The sequence below is a fragment of the Solanum dulcamara genome, chromosome 1 (assembly GCF_947179165.1).
Source record: "Solanum dulcamara chromosome 1, daSolDulc1.2, whole genome shotgun sequence".
In the NCBI taxonomy this organism is placed as follows: domain Eukaryota; kingdom Viridiplantae; phylum Streptophyta; class Magnoliopsida; order Solanales; family Solanaceae; genus Solanum; species Solanum dulcamara.
Window position 1 is genome coordinate 21,031,962 of NC_077237.1, and position 13,988 is coordinate 21,045,949.

Genomic DNA, 13,988 nt, shown 5'->3' on the forward strand with positions numbered 1-13,988 from the left:
AGTTACAAGCACAAGGGAGGAGTCTGATCATGTCCTCAAAAGGAGGAAAACAAGCTACTGCTAATTTGAAACACTAGTGTTTTTATTTTATTTTTTCATATTGGCAATATTTAAATGTTTCTCTTTCCCTTCCCCTTCTCAACCAATATTGATGTCCACACCTGGTACAGAAATCTCCCAAATGAGAGATCACAATTCACAAACCACTGTATATGTAATGTACTAGTACTATTTTTCTGCCCCTCGTTATACCCTTTGAATTGTTGGGCTGCACAAATTTACCTGACTAGAGTATGATATTTTATTAATTATATTATTATTTGTAGCTATATATGAATATATTGTGAAAGTGTGAAGTTTAAGCGGCGGTTTGTTGTTAATTGTTCACATATGACATATTGATTATTATTTACCTAACTTACATTGTGTATGCCTGTTGAGAAGCCGAATTAAAATAAGTGGCGGAAATTTTACATGTTATCATACCACCGATACACCGCTCGATAACCGTCCGATAATTGGTAATTCGATACCGAACCAACCGATATCTTATAGGTTGGATAGCGGATTAGTACTTTTAAAAACCGATAACCGTTAAGTCAAACCGTTAAGGATAATAATTCGTCCGATCCGCCCAATAAGCACCCCTAGTCAGTACGGGTCATACATTAATTATGGACCGTAATTGGGGTCTCGTGGTCGATAGTTCAAAAACTCAGAAACATTCTTTGATTTCTACGGGCATGAGAGGTCGGTAGATGGAACCACAGAAGGTAGATACCATCCGTAGATTCCCTCTGACGGATTTTAATTAGGGATATTTAAGTTTCTTCCTATTCTTTTAATCCCTATACTATATTGTTTTGGGCTATTCTAAGTAGGATTAAGTGATTCTAATTAGCCTAAGTTTCCCATTCTCTCATAACTTATCCAATTTAGATTTCTTATCTCTCAAGTCTCCTCTCAAGGCAAGAACTAGGTCCCAAGCTTCAAGTATCCATTAAAGGAATTCACGCTTAGATTCTACTCCAGGTATGTGGAATTTCATCAATGGATATCCTTTCACCCATTGAGTTCCAAGAAAATCCCAATTCTTCAAGTTCCATGATTCTCAAAACCTAGAGTTTCTATGATTCTCATGGGTTCTTATAGAAACTCAGTTATTCTTCAAGTATGATCTTCAATTGCATGATTTTTAACTATAATTCCATACTTTCAATGATAGTTTATATAAACCCTTGGTATATATGCATTTTCATGATTATGCATTTTCATGATTCAAAACTATGTAATTTCAAAAGCATCATTTCTGATTATCAATTTTCATGATTTATGATGCTTTCAGATAAAGTATCTTTCACAATATGATCAAATATCATGATTTAGGATCTACTCAGTATATTTATCATATTATCAAGATTACAATATTATCAGATTATTACTGTATTAGTTATATGTATGTTTCCCTAGGAATAATACTTAACACTAAGGGAATTTAGGGATGAAGGTTTCTAGTCAGCGTCCATGGACCTTTAGAAGCAACTCCTACTTCCAAGAACTACATGATACTATAGGATTTCTCTAAGATAGACATTAGCTTAGTGGATCCTTATTAGCTAACCTTCAACCTTTATACCTTGACAAGTACATTGGGCTCTTTTAGTGGGGCAATATAGAGGACTCCATATTGTATCTCACATGGTTATATGTTAGTTTTAGTATCCCCCAGAGTCAGATTTTATGATATTGCATAATCAAGTATTTCAGATATTTCAGTTCAGTTCATTAGTTTCATGTTATTTACTTGATCATTGCATCAGCATATTTTTACTGATTTATCATATTCAGTTATCATGTTTATTATGCATATTTCTCATACTTAGTAGATTCAAATTACTGACCGCATATTTTTTGCGTATATTGTGTTATAAAGAAGTTTCTAATGCTCAATATCTCACCTGTGGTTAGTACAGATCCAGTCAGCGTTTGTAGCCAATTGGTGAATCTTTATTTTTCAAGGATGATATTATATTTCCTTTCAGTATTATCTTTTAGTTTTAGATATTTGGAGTTAGTTAGGTATTTTTCCTGGCAAATCGTATATAGAAGAGGTTTTTCAGATAAACAATTAGACTCCTCTTATGTGTTCTCAGATATTATCTTTTATTATATAAGACTCTTATTAGAATATTCATGTTGTCTTCCTTATTTTAGTTATCTCTTGTTGTTAATTTTATGAATCTTAGTGTCATGACTTGACATGAGGTTAGCTAGGGGTCACTTATGGCTCTAAGCACGGTGTCGCAACTAAGGGGCAATCTCAGGTCATGACAGTTAATTTGGACACAAGCTCTTGTACCTGTACAAGGTAGGGGATAAGGTTTCTGTACACATCACACTAGATATATCGTTGTTAGATGATGTTCAATTATATAAAGTAAACATTTTTCATCATTTAGTTTATGGATTCATTGAAGGAACTATCGAAAACTACCTTTCAACCTAAAAGTTTGATTGGTCTTAAGCAAATAACTTTTTTATCATTTAGTTTATGGGTTCATATGAATTAAATAGTTTTGATCCATTCATCTACCTAAACATTTTTAATTCAATAAACTAAATATGTTTTGATATATAACCATATTCTGAATCCGTTTCTCCAGGGTACATTAGTCAGTTAAGAGTCAACACTTCATTTGAAATGCATATTCTAATGTCTCAAAATTCCTTGTTACCACTTTTTAACTCTAGATATATCAAGAGAATAGAGTAGCCTAGCCTATATGTCTGTTTACGCCACTGGTGATTCACAAACAATGGTCATTATAACCTCTGGCGATTCACCTTCCCCAGACTCCACTGGGTATTTTGTTGTTGTTAGACAAGTTAGATTCGGCAAAGTAGACATTTTCTTGTAACCATTTCCTCGTGCATAAGCATTCTTTTGAGCCAAGATTCTATCAGAAACAACCTTTCCACCTCAAAGGTAGGGCTTAAGGTCTACATACGTTGCAGGCACGGAGTCAGCTAGGCTTCTTCCTCAAAACTGTCATGATTGAGCACTCGTGAAAGAGCATTACAAGCAAAATTTCCCTTTTTCACCATGCGATATTACTAGATCAGGCACCTATTGTCCAAAATTCCTCACTGTTGCCCCCCATGGAAGTCTGAGCCGTGTCTCAGTCCCAATGTGGCTGATCATCCGAAAAGACCAGCTAAGCATCATTGACTTGGTTAGCCTACCCTCCCCATACTACCAGTTGTTGCTTCATTGAAAATGATTTGTTAATAGGCTGGTTGACAACTTGACTTTGATCATAATGGCCTAGTACGGTAGTATCTAACCGGACTACTAATTTTGCTAATTTATATTTTTAGGATTCTCACATTCAACCTTTACTTTTGGATACGAGGCAGGGATCAATAAGAGCACAATGGATGGAAATCTAGTTCCTCCTGGTGCTCTTCTTAAATTTGTGCAAAAGGGTATTCGATATCTTGAACTAGAAACAAATTGAAGCAATGTAATGCAAATATTTTGATATTCTGATTTTTCTATCCGAAGTTTAGATCTTTATAAATCTGAACTAACCAATTACTAAGGAATCCCTGATGATATCAAAGACTTCAAATTTCTACAACCTTTGGATATCATTACAAAGAATGTATATGAGCTACAAAATATTATAAAAGAGAAAAAATAAAAGCTTCAGAAAGATAAACCTAGGCAGAAGGATAATGCATATGCTGACGGGACCACAAAAATGAACTTGCAAGAGAAAGGGAAAAGGAGAAAAAAATAGAAGGAAAAATAACGTGAACGGGATGGAGAAAGGAGTGAAAATGTCATGCCTTGAGAGGGTAACCTAGGCGTGTTCGGCACTCGGAGATCCATTGTTGTTCCTGAGTGAACCGCTTGGTCTGATCACTCATTTTATCACTCATTTCATCACTCAACAGAAGACACAACTTAAGGAAAATAAGACTCAAGTGGGCAACTCAACATCACCCATAATAGATAAATAATAAATTTAAAATACATGAAGTATAAAGTAATTCAACGTCATAAACTCAATAATGAAATTATAGTTTAAACATTGACTCTAAAAGAACCATTCTAACTCAACTTTAACTCTGTCGATAAAGCCTCTAACTCAGTACTAGAAAGGCGCCGAGACAAATACAAGGCTACCTCAATTGAGCATCAGGATAATAAATAATGAATGAAATAAAATAAATCCTCCAAACGCACGGAGGTCTCACCAAAATCTAGACAGCAACTAGTCTTCAATGATGTGCCAATTGAGGACCTCTATCACTTGTATATGCATCATAAAATAATACAAGCCAAACATCATCGATACATAAAATATACGAGTATGTAAAATAAATGAAGGAAAGATAAACCCAAAGTATACTCAATGACAAAGAACAAAGATTGACTCAACTCAATAAAGTATACAAGTTTTAAAAACTAAAGCAATATCTCAAATTTCATATTTAAGGGTATACAACTCAGCTAAATAGTGTGTACATACTCATTAGAGATTTTCTCTAACCAATAACCATCACCTATGAGAGAGTGATGATGCAACGCTTTGCACTACCGTTGCCGCAGCCATCCAATACCTTGCTAGGGTAAGAGACGATCAACCTTTATATATCCAATATAAAAGTCCTCTTTTGGGGAAAGAGAGGCTTGTCCTCTATCCTACGCTGGCTACGTAATTCATGGGGCTTGAGTTACTCATTCTCTTACCCAAATTAATTCTCAATACTGCTCCCCAAATCAATTCATTATGCTCATATCTGTCAGGTATCACAATTCCATCATCTCATCTCAAGTCTTAATAGACCTTTCAAAATTCAATCTTATCTCAAACTATCATGCTTTCTCATTCAAAAATATACTTTTTATAAAATCATTCACATCTCATCAAAACTTTTTCTCAAATCATTTAACTCAATACTCAAAATTATTTAAACTCAATGCTCATACTATTTGAAAACTCAATAAAATATGCATAGACTCAGTTTAAAATCATACTTCGTTTAATGCATGAAAACTATTCTCATCAACTCTAAATGAATGCACGTTAATAAAACTATCATCAACTAAACTAGAGTTCATGTGAATGAAATCATGGGAATCATCACATCATAACATACATACATACATACATACATACATACATACATATATATCAGTACTTTCTCAAACCATTTTTACTCTTTCACAACTCTCTTTGCCTATCTTTATCTTTATTGTGTTTAAAAGTAACATGTAAGTATTCATGGCTTTGGGTATACTCCTCCCTCCTTGAATTTCATAGACCATATTTCCTTCTTCACATAGCTCTAGAATGTATGAAATTTTCTGATGACTACTTTTGTGGGTCTATTTATTTTCTTGGTTATGATTTGAGATTATATGGATGCTCATCGGATTAGATGGACGTTGTTAAATTAGATGAAATTTTCTTATTTGTTGTTGTTCGTTCGATGGTGACATTTCTCCATCTATAAATGCAAGGAAAAGACAGAAATATTTGGGTTCAAGAAAAGCCCTTTCTTTGATTTGATACGATTTTCCTTGCTATTTTCACTATTATCATTTATTGGAATTTCTCTCCCAACTTTTTGATCCTCACCAAGAAGTTGAAAATAAAGCAAACAAATATCGATGTATAATTTTAAGGCAGTCTATAAATATTTATCTATAAGTTCTCTCATTCAAGAAGAAACTTAAGGAAGCCAAAATGCATTTCATAAACATGGAGTCAAACTAGATGTCAGTATTCAAAGTTTTTGACTTTCTATCATGCAAATTTACTATTCTATTTAAAACTCAAGACACATAGAGAAAGCAGATTGAACAATGTCATAGTAAAGTGCAAGATCAGAACTAAGACTAAAAGTGGCTCATAAGTGTGAGTCTATAAACACATAATGTGAAAATTGATAATCTGGTAAAATCTTGTATTGAGCAGGAATATATATTGGTAGCCAACGGTTTCTCATTTTCATATTCAACTGTGAGTTGTATGTTGTAAGAAGTTGAAGCACCTTCTTTGATATTGTGAATCGTCTCTGATATTTCAATAATCTTTTTCGCTAGACAAATAAGCTCATTGTTCTCTGATATTGCTCTTTTTTTGTTTCTTTTGGGACTGTTACAATCATCTAAGAAAAAAAATAGAAATTGCTTAATGGATTGCCTAAGCTTTTTTTAAAAACGATGGTGTTGATTATTGAAATTCCTTAACTTGCTGCTGATTTAGGGGCTTCCTCACCAGACATGTCACTTAGTTGTCTATTTCCCTAGAAAAGGGGGTGATTAATTTCCATTCAAAAGCTTAATAGGAAAGTGCAATGTAATAGTGAGATTTAAGTTATGATACGTAAATGCAATTTGATTACATAGTCGAGTATACGGAGGGGAAATAGTTTTATTTTGTCATCTTTTTATGCAAAATAAGAATTTCTTTCTAAGGGATAATGGTTCAAAGTACTAGTCTGTTATATTTCATTAAATATTTACGGATTGAAGAACAATACGTATTGCACAAAAATCTTGAATAAGAAGCGCAATTTTTCTGCATACATTCGTGTAAAAGATCATTTCTAGCTCTTTGGAATACATGCAGCACTTGATCAGTTGTTATTTGCTTTTCCATACACTTACAAATGATTTTCAAGAAGCAACTCTGAAAATCACTATTTTTTATATAAAAAAATTGAGACATTTGTTACCCGAAGCTCATCGAGAGACACCTATGACAAGATCCGTCATTTTGACAGAAATTGCTTTAAAATTAAAAATCTAAGCGGTTCAAGGCAATCCTACACATGATGCCCGTCTCACACAAAACAACTGGTAAAGAGAGGTGTATCAATTTGAAGCAGATGTTTCATGTGCAATAATGAGGAGAAAAGAATGCATATGTCTTTTGTATTAGCTTCTTTATTGGTGTAAATCCCTTAACTAGTTTGTTGGTAAAATGTGTGATTACAACTTGTTTCATCAAATATAATTTGTGAGTAACTGTTTAAAAGATATAATTTATAAATGTAAATGCTTCTTTTCTCGAAAGATCATATATGAGTCTGACATGGGTCAGGTGATGCACAACAGCATGCACCATTCATCACATTGTTTAGGTCAGTAAAACTTTACCAAGTTTAATTGTCTTGCAGGATTAAGCCATTAATAAACACTAATCATAATTATGCTTCCCCTTGCTCAAACGGAAGTGGTTGTTCAAAGTCTGTTTGAAGAGGTTTGCTACTCTAAAATGTTAATTGCACATCTTATGGAGTACAATCACATTTTCTTCATTATTTGCTCCAATATTTCTTGAATTCTTACTGAGATGGTAACAAGACTCATTTTTGAAGTATTGTTAGTTACTTGATGTTTTATTGATTCTTATGATGAATACTTAAAGAATAGTGGTTTGAGTGAAAATTTCCTATATTGCATTCTCTATCCTTATGCAATAAGATTTGATTGCCTACTTATGTAATGTTTGATAGGCTTTGAATGTCTATATTGTGAATGTCTGTCAACTTACTATTGAACTGATTATTGAAACTTGAAAGAGAAATGACAGTACACCTCGATTGTTTCTTATTGAATGTGAATTCATTTATTGTGCAAGTTAGGAAATATAATTCGTCTCTGAATGATGGGTATTGTGTTTTTGAAATTATGGTTATTCAAAAATATTTATTGCTACTTTGAATCTCAAATATATTTCTTAGATAGAGCAAACACAAATGAGGTTATATCAAAATTTAAAATGTTGGCCCGTGTACATCTAGTTTCTTAAGGTGAGTCTTATATTTTAGGGACACGTGTTTTCTATGTATCACTAGAAAAGTTTCTTTTTTGCATCTGATTACCTCCAAACTGAGCCTTCATTACCGGCTATGCCTTCTCTTTCATCATCAACCCTAATTTTTGCATCTGATTACCTCCAAGGTTCATGAATCTCTACATCTTTCTGCCATTTATGCCGACTAATTTGCCAGGATTTGTTATCAAAAGCCATGCTCAATTTCTTCTATTTTTGCCAGGTTTTGCTATCTGCGTCCTTCTCCTGTCCTTAATTTGAATTGTATTTTTAAAATTTCTTTGTTGATTTCTCTAGATAGATTTTCTGTGTTATTTTTTGCATGTGCTTGAACTGGAAGTTCATGGTTTTAATGGAAAATTGCTGCTCATTAGATATTTCTCTGTTTTAGGTTTGCATCTTTTTGGTGATTTTCCCCTATTATAGCATTTTAGAGCCCGTTTGGATTACCTTATAAATTGTTTATTAGCTTCTTTCAATTTTTTTAAGTATTTGTCTGACCAACTTAAAATCATTAAAACTACTTATAAGAAAAAAAAAAAAAACAAGTTAGTATTCTCTTTGTGCCAACATCTTGAGAAAAAATCAAAAAAGGTTCTTAGATTTTTCTCGATATTTACGTTGGCAGGAAGATAAACTATAGTTTCTTAACGGATGTTTTTATACTTTAATTTTCCAATTATTTGATCTTCTTTATTCTTAATTTGCTTGACATGCTACAAATGAATAGTTGTTTTGAGTATATGCCTGAAATAAAATTAATGATTATTCTTGTTATTGAGAGGTTTTAGGTTCCTCCACTTAAAATTGGACATCATGGAAAATAATGGAGTTGATAAACTTCAAGAAGAATGGATTTCCACCTATAAGAATGAAATTCATCTTTATTGATGATTCCCTTTTCCCCATATACTTTTTCATAATTGGAGAAGATTTTTTTTTTTGATAGAAATATTGAGAAGTACTGTTGAAAATGATACAACGAAATTTAGATGACATGGGGATGTTTACTTTACAGGAAATATCGTAGTAGAATCGCGGAGGGGGATGGTGGTTATTTTTCAGGAAATATGGGAATATGATCTTCTGATTAAATATTTATATCATCATAATTTTCTTTTGCTTTTGTGGTCTGTGGAATATGAGTTTTAATGGAGATTTCAGAGGGATCCAGCGGAGTCCCTTTCCTTTGTCTCAAATATACACAATCTGAGTATTTCTTTGTTTGGTATTTTTTTTCAGTTACGAAGAATGATAACAATGCAAAATGAGAATATTTTCCTTTTACTGGCAAACACATCTGCTCACCTCAAATATTGATTTGCTATCAAAATATGTGTGAAATTGCATACTACTGAGAAGTATTGCACACTATTACAACCACTAATATGAAATTTTACTCAATTCAATTAAGAAATCAACACTCATATGTTGCCTTAACGGCTAAATTGAATCAGATATTTCATCCATGTTTTGGATTGTATTGTGCGGATAACATGATAGAAATTGTCTGTGTTACTTTAATATTTATCTTCTGCATCGCTTCTAGAATGCCGGTAAGTTTATTAAATTGGCAGATGTTCACAAACGAAGTACGGTGGAGTATTTCTTCAATAGTCTTCTTAAAAGACCTTCCTCTCGAAGCAGTCGAGATTGTGCTAGAATCCATGTACAATGGAAAACTTAGCAGATGACTTCAAGGTAACACTTTTCTGTCAACGAGTGCTGCAAAAAATTACTACCCTGCCTCTCAAAGGTAATATTGTGATCCTTCTCCTTTACATACATACTTCCTTAAACTACAATAAAAAAGAATGAAGTAATGTAATTACAACTTGTGAACATGCGACAATGAGATATAAATATTAATACCTTTCATCTATATTCCATACAATATATAAGGGATGGAGTTCTGTTAAAAAGAAGTTCATGATTGTTTTTCTATTATGCCAAATTTAATGCACAAGAAAAAGACTCTTTGATAGTCTTACCATTCTGATATACTACACTTCATGTTGTTCTTTGTGCAGGAATCAAGGAGCCCCAACTATTCAAGTGATAGCATTTATTCTCTCCATATAAACTCATTGAAAAACATGTGAGACGATATTTTTGATGCACCTTGATCTTAAACCTAATATTAGTAACAATTATATTATGGTTTGGTTGTTAATTAGGTTACAAAGAGGAAAGTTAAGAATGGATGGAAGAATTGGAAGTGGAGGTCTTCAAAGGATAAACTCATGAATGGAGTCTATTTTATACCATGTACTTATGGGACTACTAATCCATATTACTCAAAGGCTCAATCATTCCCAATGGCTGATGGATCTACGATACCTTCTTTAAGTGTTGACGCTGGACCTTTGCATTGCACTGCCTATAAATGTTAACACTTTTTATTTTCCAATGGAGGCTATGATTTTACATTCTAATTTTCTTAAAACGTGATTATTAGTTCTAGCTTTCAGTTTCTCTTTCCTTTTATCGACTTACTTCATGTAATGAAGAAAAGAAAATATAATTTCAAGATGGAATGATCTATTTATTAATCCTTGTCCATAAGCAAAGTTTCTATTACATGTGTCAACTGTAAAATTATCTGATTTTTGCAAACACCACAAAAGAAATATAATGTCATTTTTGTATATTCATGCCAGGTTTTTGGATGAAGTCACCTAATTAATGAAAAATTAAAGTCACTAATTGTGTTGGCCCGTGCTTCCACGGGCATTCATACCTAGTATATATATATATAAGATTGAGAATTAGTGGCTAGACGTGTGGATCCCATGGTTAAAAATAGAAATAATTATTGGGATAATTGCACCAATCATTCAGATAAAATAATTACAAAAAAATGATCATTCGCCGGTATGTATAGTCATTGTATATTTCATGTATTGTCAAGCTATATTCAGTTTTTGAGTATATGTTTGAGTATATCATAATGTATATTCAGCGTATAGCTCATATATAAATATATAAATAAAATATGATTATATTTGTTGTAAACTAATTAGTTTATTGTATGTATTTAAAATTGTCCCATAATTATTCAATGCTTTCTTTGGAATTAAGTGTTCACATAATATATGTAGCAAATTTTATTACTTTTAAACAAGGAAACATGAGGCTACAGATAAGTCAATTACGTCTCTATTCAACAAGACGAATGCAAAGATTGATTTTCTAAGCTAGGTTTTCTCATTGTTCCGATAATTTCATGGTACTTTTTGTTTATACTTTCGAGTTGCAACAATGAATTAGTAGGCGTTTGGATGTGGTTTAGGGTCTGATTTTGCTGTGAGTGGGAATGGATGCTCGGGCAGAAGCTTTATAGGTTCGATGAGGAGCAAGCAAGGTATGTTAAGGTTAACCCTTTCTCGGCAAGTTTCCGCGTCGTATAATTGATACGACTTGTTCATTCTCACCATAGTACTCATAGTTATAGTGGTTATTGATGAAGTTGGCTGTTGGAGTTATATATATATATATATATATATATATGTATAAGTGTGAGCTTTGGAGTTCGAAGTGCACGATTGGGTATACTTGAAAGTTTCACCCATGAAGGGTGTGATGAGATTTGGAAAGAAAGGGAAGCTTATTCCCCGCTAAACTGGTCCTTACAAGATTGTGAAGAGGGCGGGTAACGTAGCCTATGAATTGGAGTTGCCCCATAGTTAGCACCTATTCATCTTGTGTTTCACATCTCTATGCTTAAGAAGTTTTTGGGAGATTCTTCACTTGTTGTCCCGACTGAGAGCATTGGGATGAAAGAGAGCCTGAGTTATGAGGAGATCTTAGTTCAAATCCTTGATCGTCAGGTTCGCAAAATTGAGAACCAAGAAGGTAGAATCTATCAAAGTTCTATGGTGAAATCAGTTAGTTGAAGAAGCTACATGGGAAGCTGAAGAGGATATGAAAGATAGATACCCTCATCTATTCATGCCTCCTAATGATGATGTTGATGGTAATGTCCCTTTTTCCTATCTTTGATTTGAAGTTCCTTCCGAATTTGAGTATCTGATGAATATTCCTGAGTCTGAGTAGTTGATTGTTCGGATGTTTGATTGTTGAGTTCTGGATTGTATTCGTGCATTGAGTAAACCCTTAGCTTGGTCTTCATTCGAGGATGAATGATCCTAAGGGGCAGATATTATAACACCCTGTGTTATTTTATTCTAGACTAGGTTTGAGAACCTTGTAAAAAAATAGAGAAAGATTGAGGAAATAGACTATGCCAGTTGCTACGAATTAACCTATGACTCATAAAGAATTCTACGGATCGTAGGAGGGACTCGTAGGGTGGGCACTAGAAAGGGAAAATTTGGTTAAGTGTGAAGAGGGTTTACGAGTCACCTTACAACTCATAAGGATGTTGACGACCTATGGAAATGAGTCGTAGATACTTTGCCTAAATTTTGAAAATACAAGCCTTAGTACTTTTGTTACAAGTCAACAGGATGACCCATAGAAATGATTATTAGTCATAAAAATGACTCGTAGAGAAACTTCAGAGATTCAGTTTCTTAGAGTTTTGAAAGCCTAAAGGACGAGTCATTTCTACAACTCGTTAAGAAGTCTACGACTCGTAGACATGAGTCGTGAAACCCCAAGCCTTCCTTCAGTCCAATTCTACGACTGGTCTTCTATGACCCATAGAAGTTTCTATGAGTCGTAGAATGACCCGTAAGAGTCGGTTTATTTTAAAGGGTATTTTAGTCTTTTTCTACTTTTCTCAAAACAAAGCCTCGATGTTTTGGGACTATTTTGATCCCCCTTAACAGTACCCTATTCTCTTATATCCTCATAACACTTTGATTTATTTGAGAGAAAAAGATTGGAGAGGAGAAAGAGCTAGGTTTCAAGGTTGCAAACGAAGTCTTCGTGCTTCAATTGTTTCTTTGATTCCAGGTATGTAAGGCTACCCATAACATTGATTGAGTTCATACACATGCCCTACATCTTCAGTTTTTATTGAGTTCATACACATGCCCTACATCTTCAGTTTTCTTAGTTGAGATGAGTTTCAAAATTTCATGAATTGTGTTCTTGAATTATCTATCAATCCTATTGAGTTCGTATATAAATTTCATTGTGTTATTGTATATGTATTACGATATTATTTGATGAGTGTCTTGAGTTTAGTCTTGTTGAGAGTGTGGATTCGTATTTGCATTCACATGAACCCTAATTGAGATTTCATTGTACATTATGCATTGACGGAGTTTTAAAGAACGAGTTGTGAATGTTTTGCATTAAAGATTTTATGCATTTATTTTGAGTTTAAAGAATAGCAAGTGTCATCTTTGATTGAGAAAGAGTTTGAGTATGAGTTGAGAAATCTCCTGAGTAGCATCTTGAGCATGGGCCTTCTAAGTATAAATGAGTGGAGCAATATTTCATTAAAACGTCTATTTTCAAAATTGAGTTGAGAAGTCAAATTATATATAAAGTATTTTGGGTGTAGTATTGAGGGCCGATATGGGTTAAGCCCATAAACTACGTAGCCAGCATAGGGTAGAGGTCATGCCTCTCAAGTCCCAAAATAATGGACTGTGATTGATTTTTGATCCATTGAGTTGAGCGTCCTTTACCTTGGCAAGGTATTGGATGGCTGTTACAACAACTCTTAAACGTTGGACCATCACTAGCTCATAAGTGATGGTTGTAGGTTAGAGAACCTCCCACAGAGTAAAATTATCATACTTCCTATATGGGATTATATTCTTATTGCATATTATTTAAAGCATTATATTATTCTACTTCATGCATTATTGAGTTGAGTTATTTTCATAATTGAGTTCTATGAGTTGAGCTGAGTTGAGTAAGTTTCCTTTCAGCCATTTTACATGCTTGTACATTTCATGTACTAATGCCATTTGGCCTGCATTATTTTATGATGCAGATAAAGGTGATAGAGTCCTCAACAGGCGCATCATTGAAGACCAGATCCAATTCAGCTTTTGGTGAGACCTCCTTGCATTCGGAGGGCTTCATATTTATTTTCTTCACTTGTCATTTTGTTGATAGTCATTTGAGGTAGCCTTGGACTTTTCTTGGCACTTCTCTAGTATTGAGTTAGAGGCTTCCTGGACAGAGACTTAATTGAGTTAGATTGGATTG

The 13,988-nt window shown here is 33.5% G+C and overlaps 1 long non-coding RNA gene across 3 annotated transcripts; it reads left to right on the forward strand.

Moving 5' to 3' along the window:
- The first annotated feature begins 7,827 nt into the window (after positions 1-7,827).
- On the forward strand, positions 7,828-10,408 carry LOC129903033 (uncharacterized). 3 transcript variants are annotated; one of them, XR_008770191.1, is made up of 3 exons: positions 7,828-8,079; positions 8,875-9,612; positions 9,887-10,408. It is a non-coding gene; the product is annotated as an uncharacterized LOC129903033 (long non-coding RNA). The 3 variants fall into 3 exon arrangements; XR_008770192.1 differs by lacking the exon at positions 7,828-8,079 and having other exon boundaries at positions 8,086-9,612; positions 9,887-9,954; positions 10,034-10,408; XR_008770189.1 differs by lacking the exon at positions 7,828-8,079 and having other exon boundaries at positions 8,086-9,612.
- Positions 10,409-13,988: the final 3,580 nt, after the last annotated feature.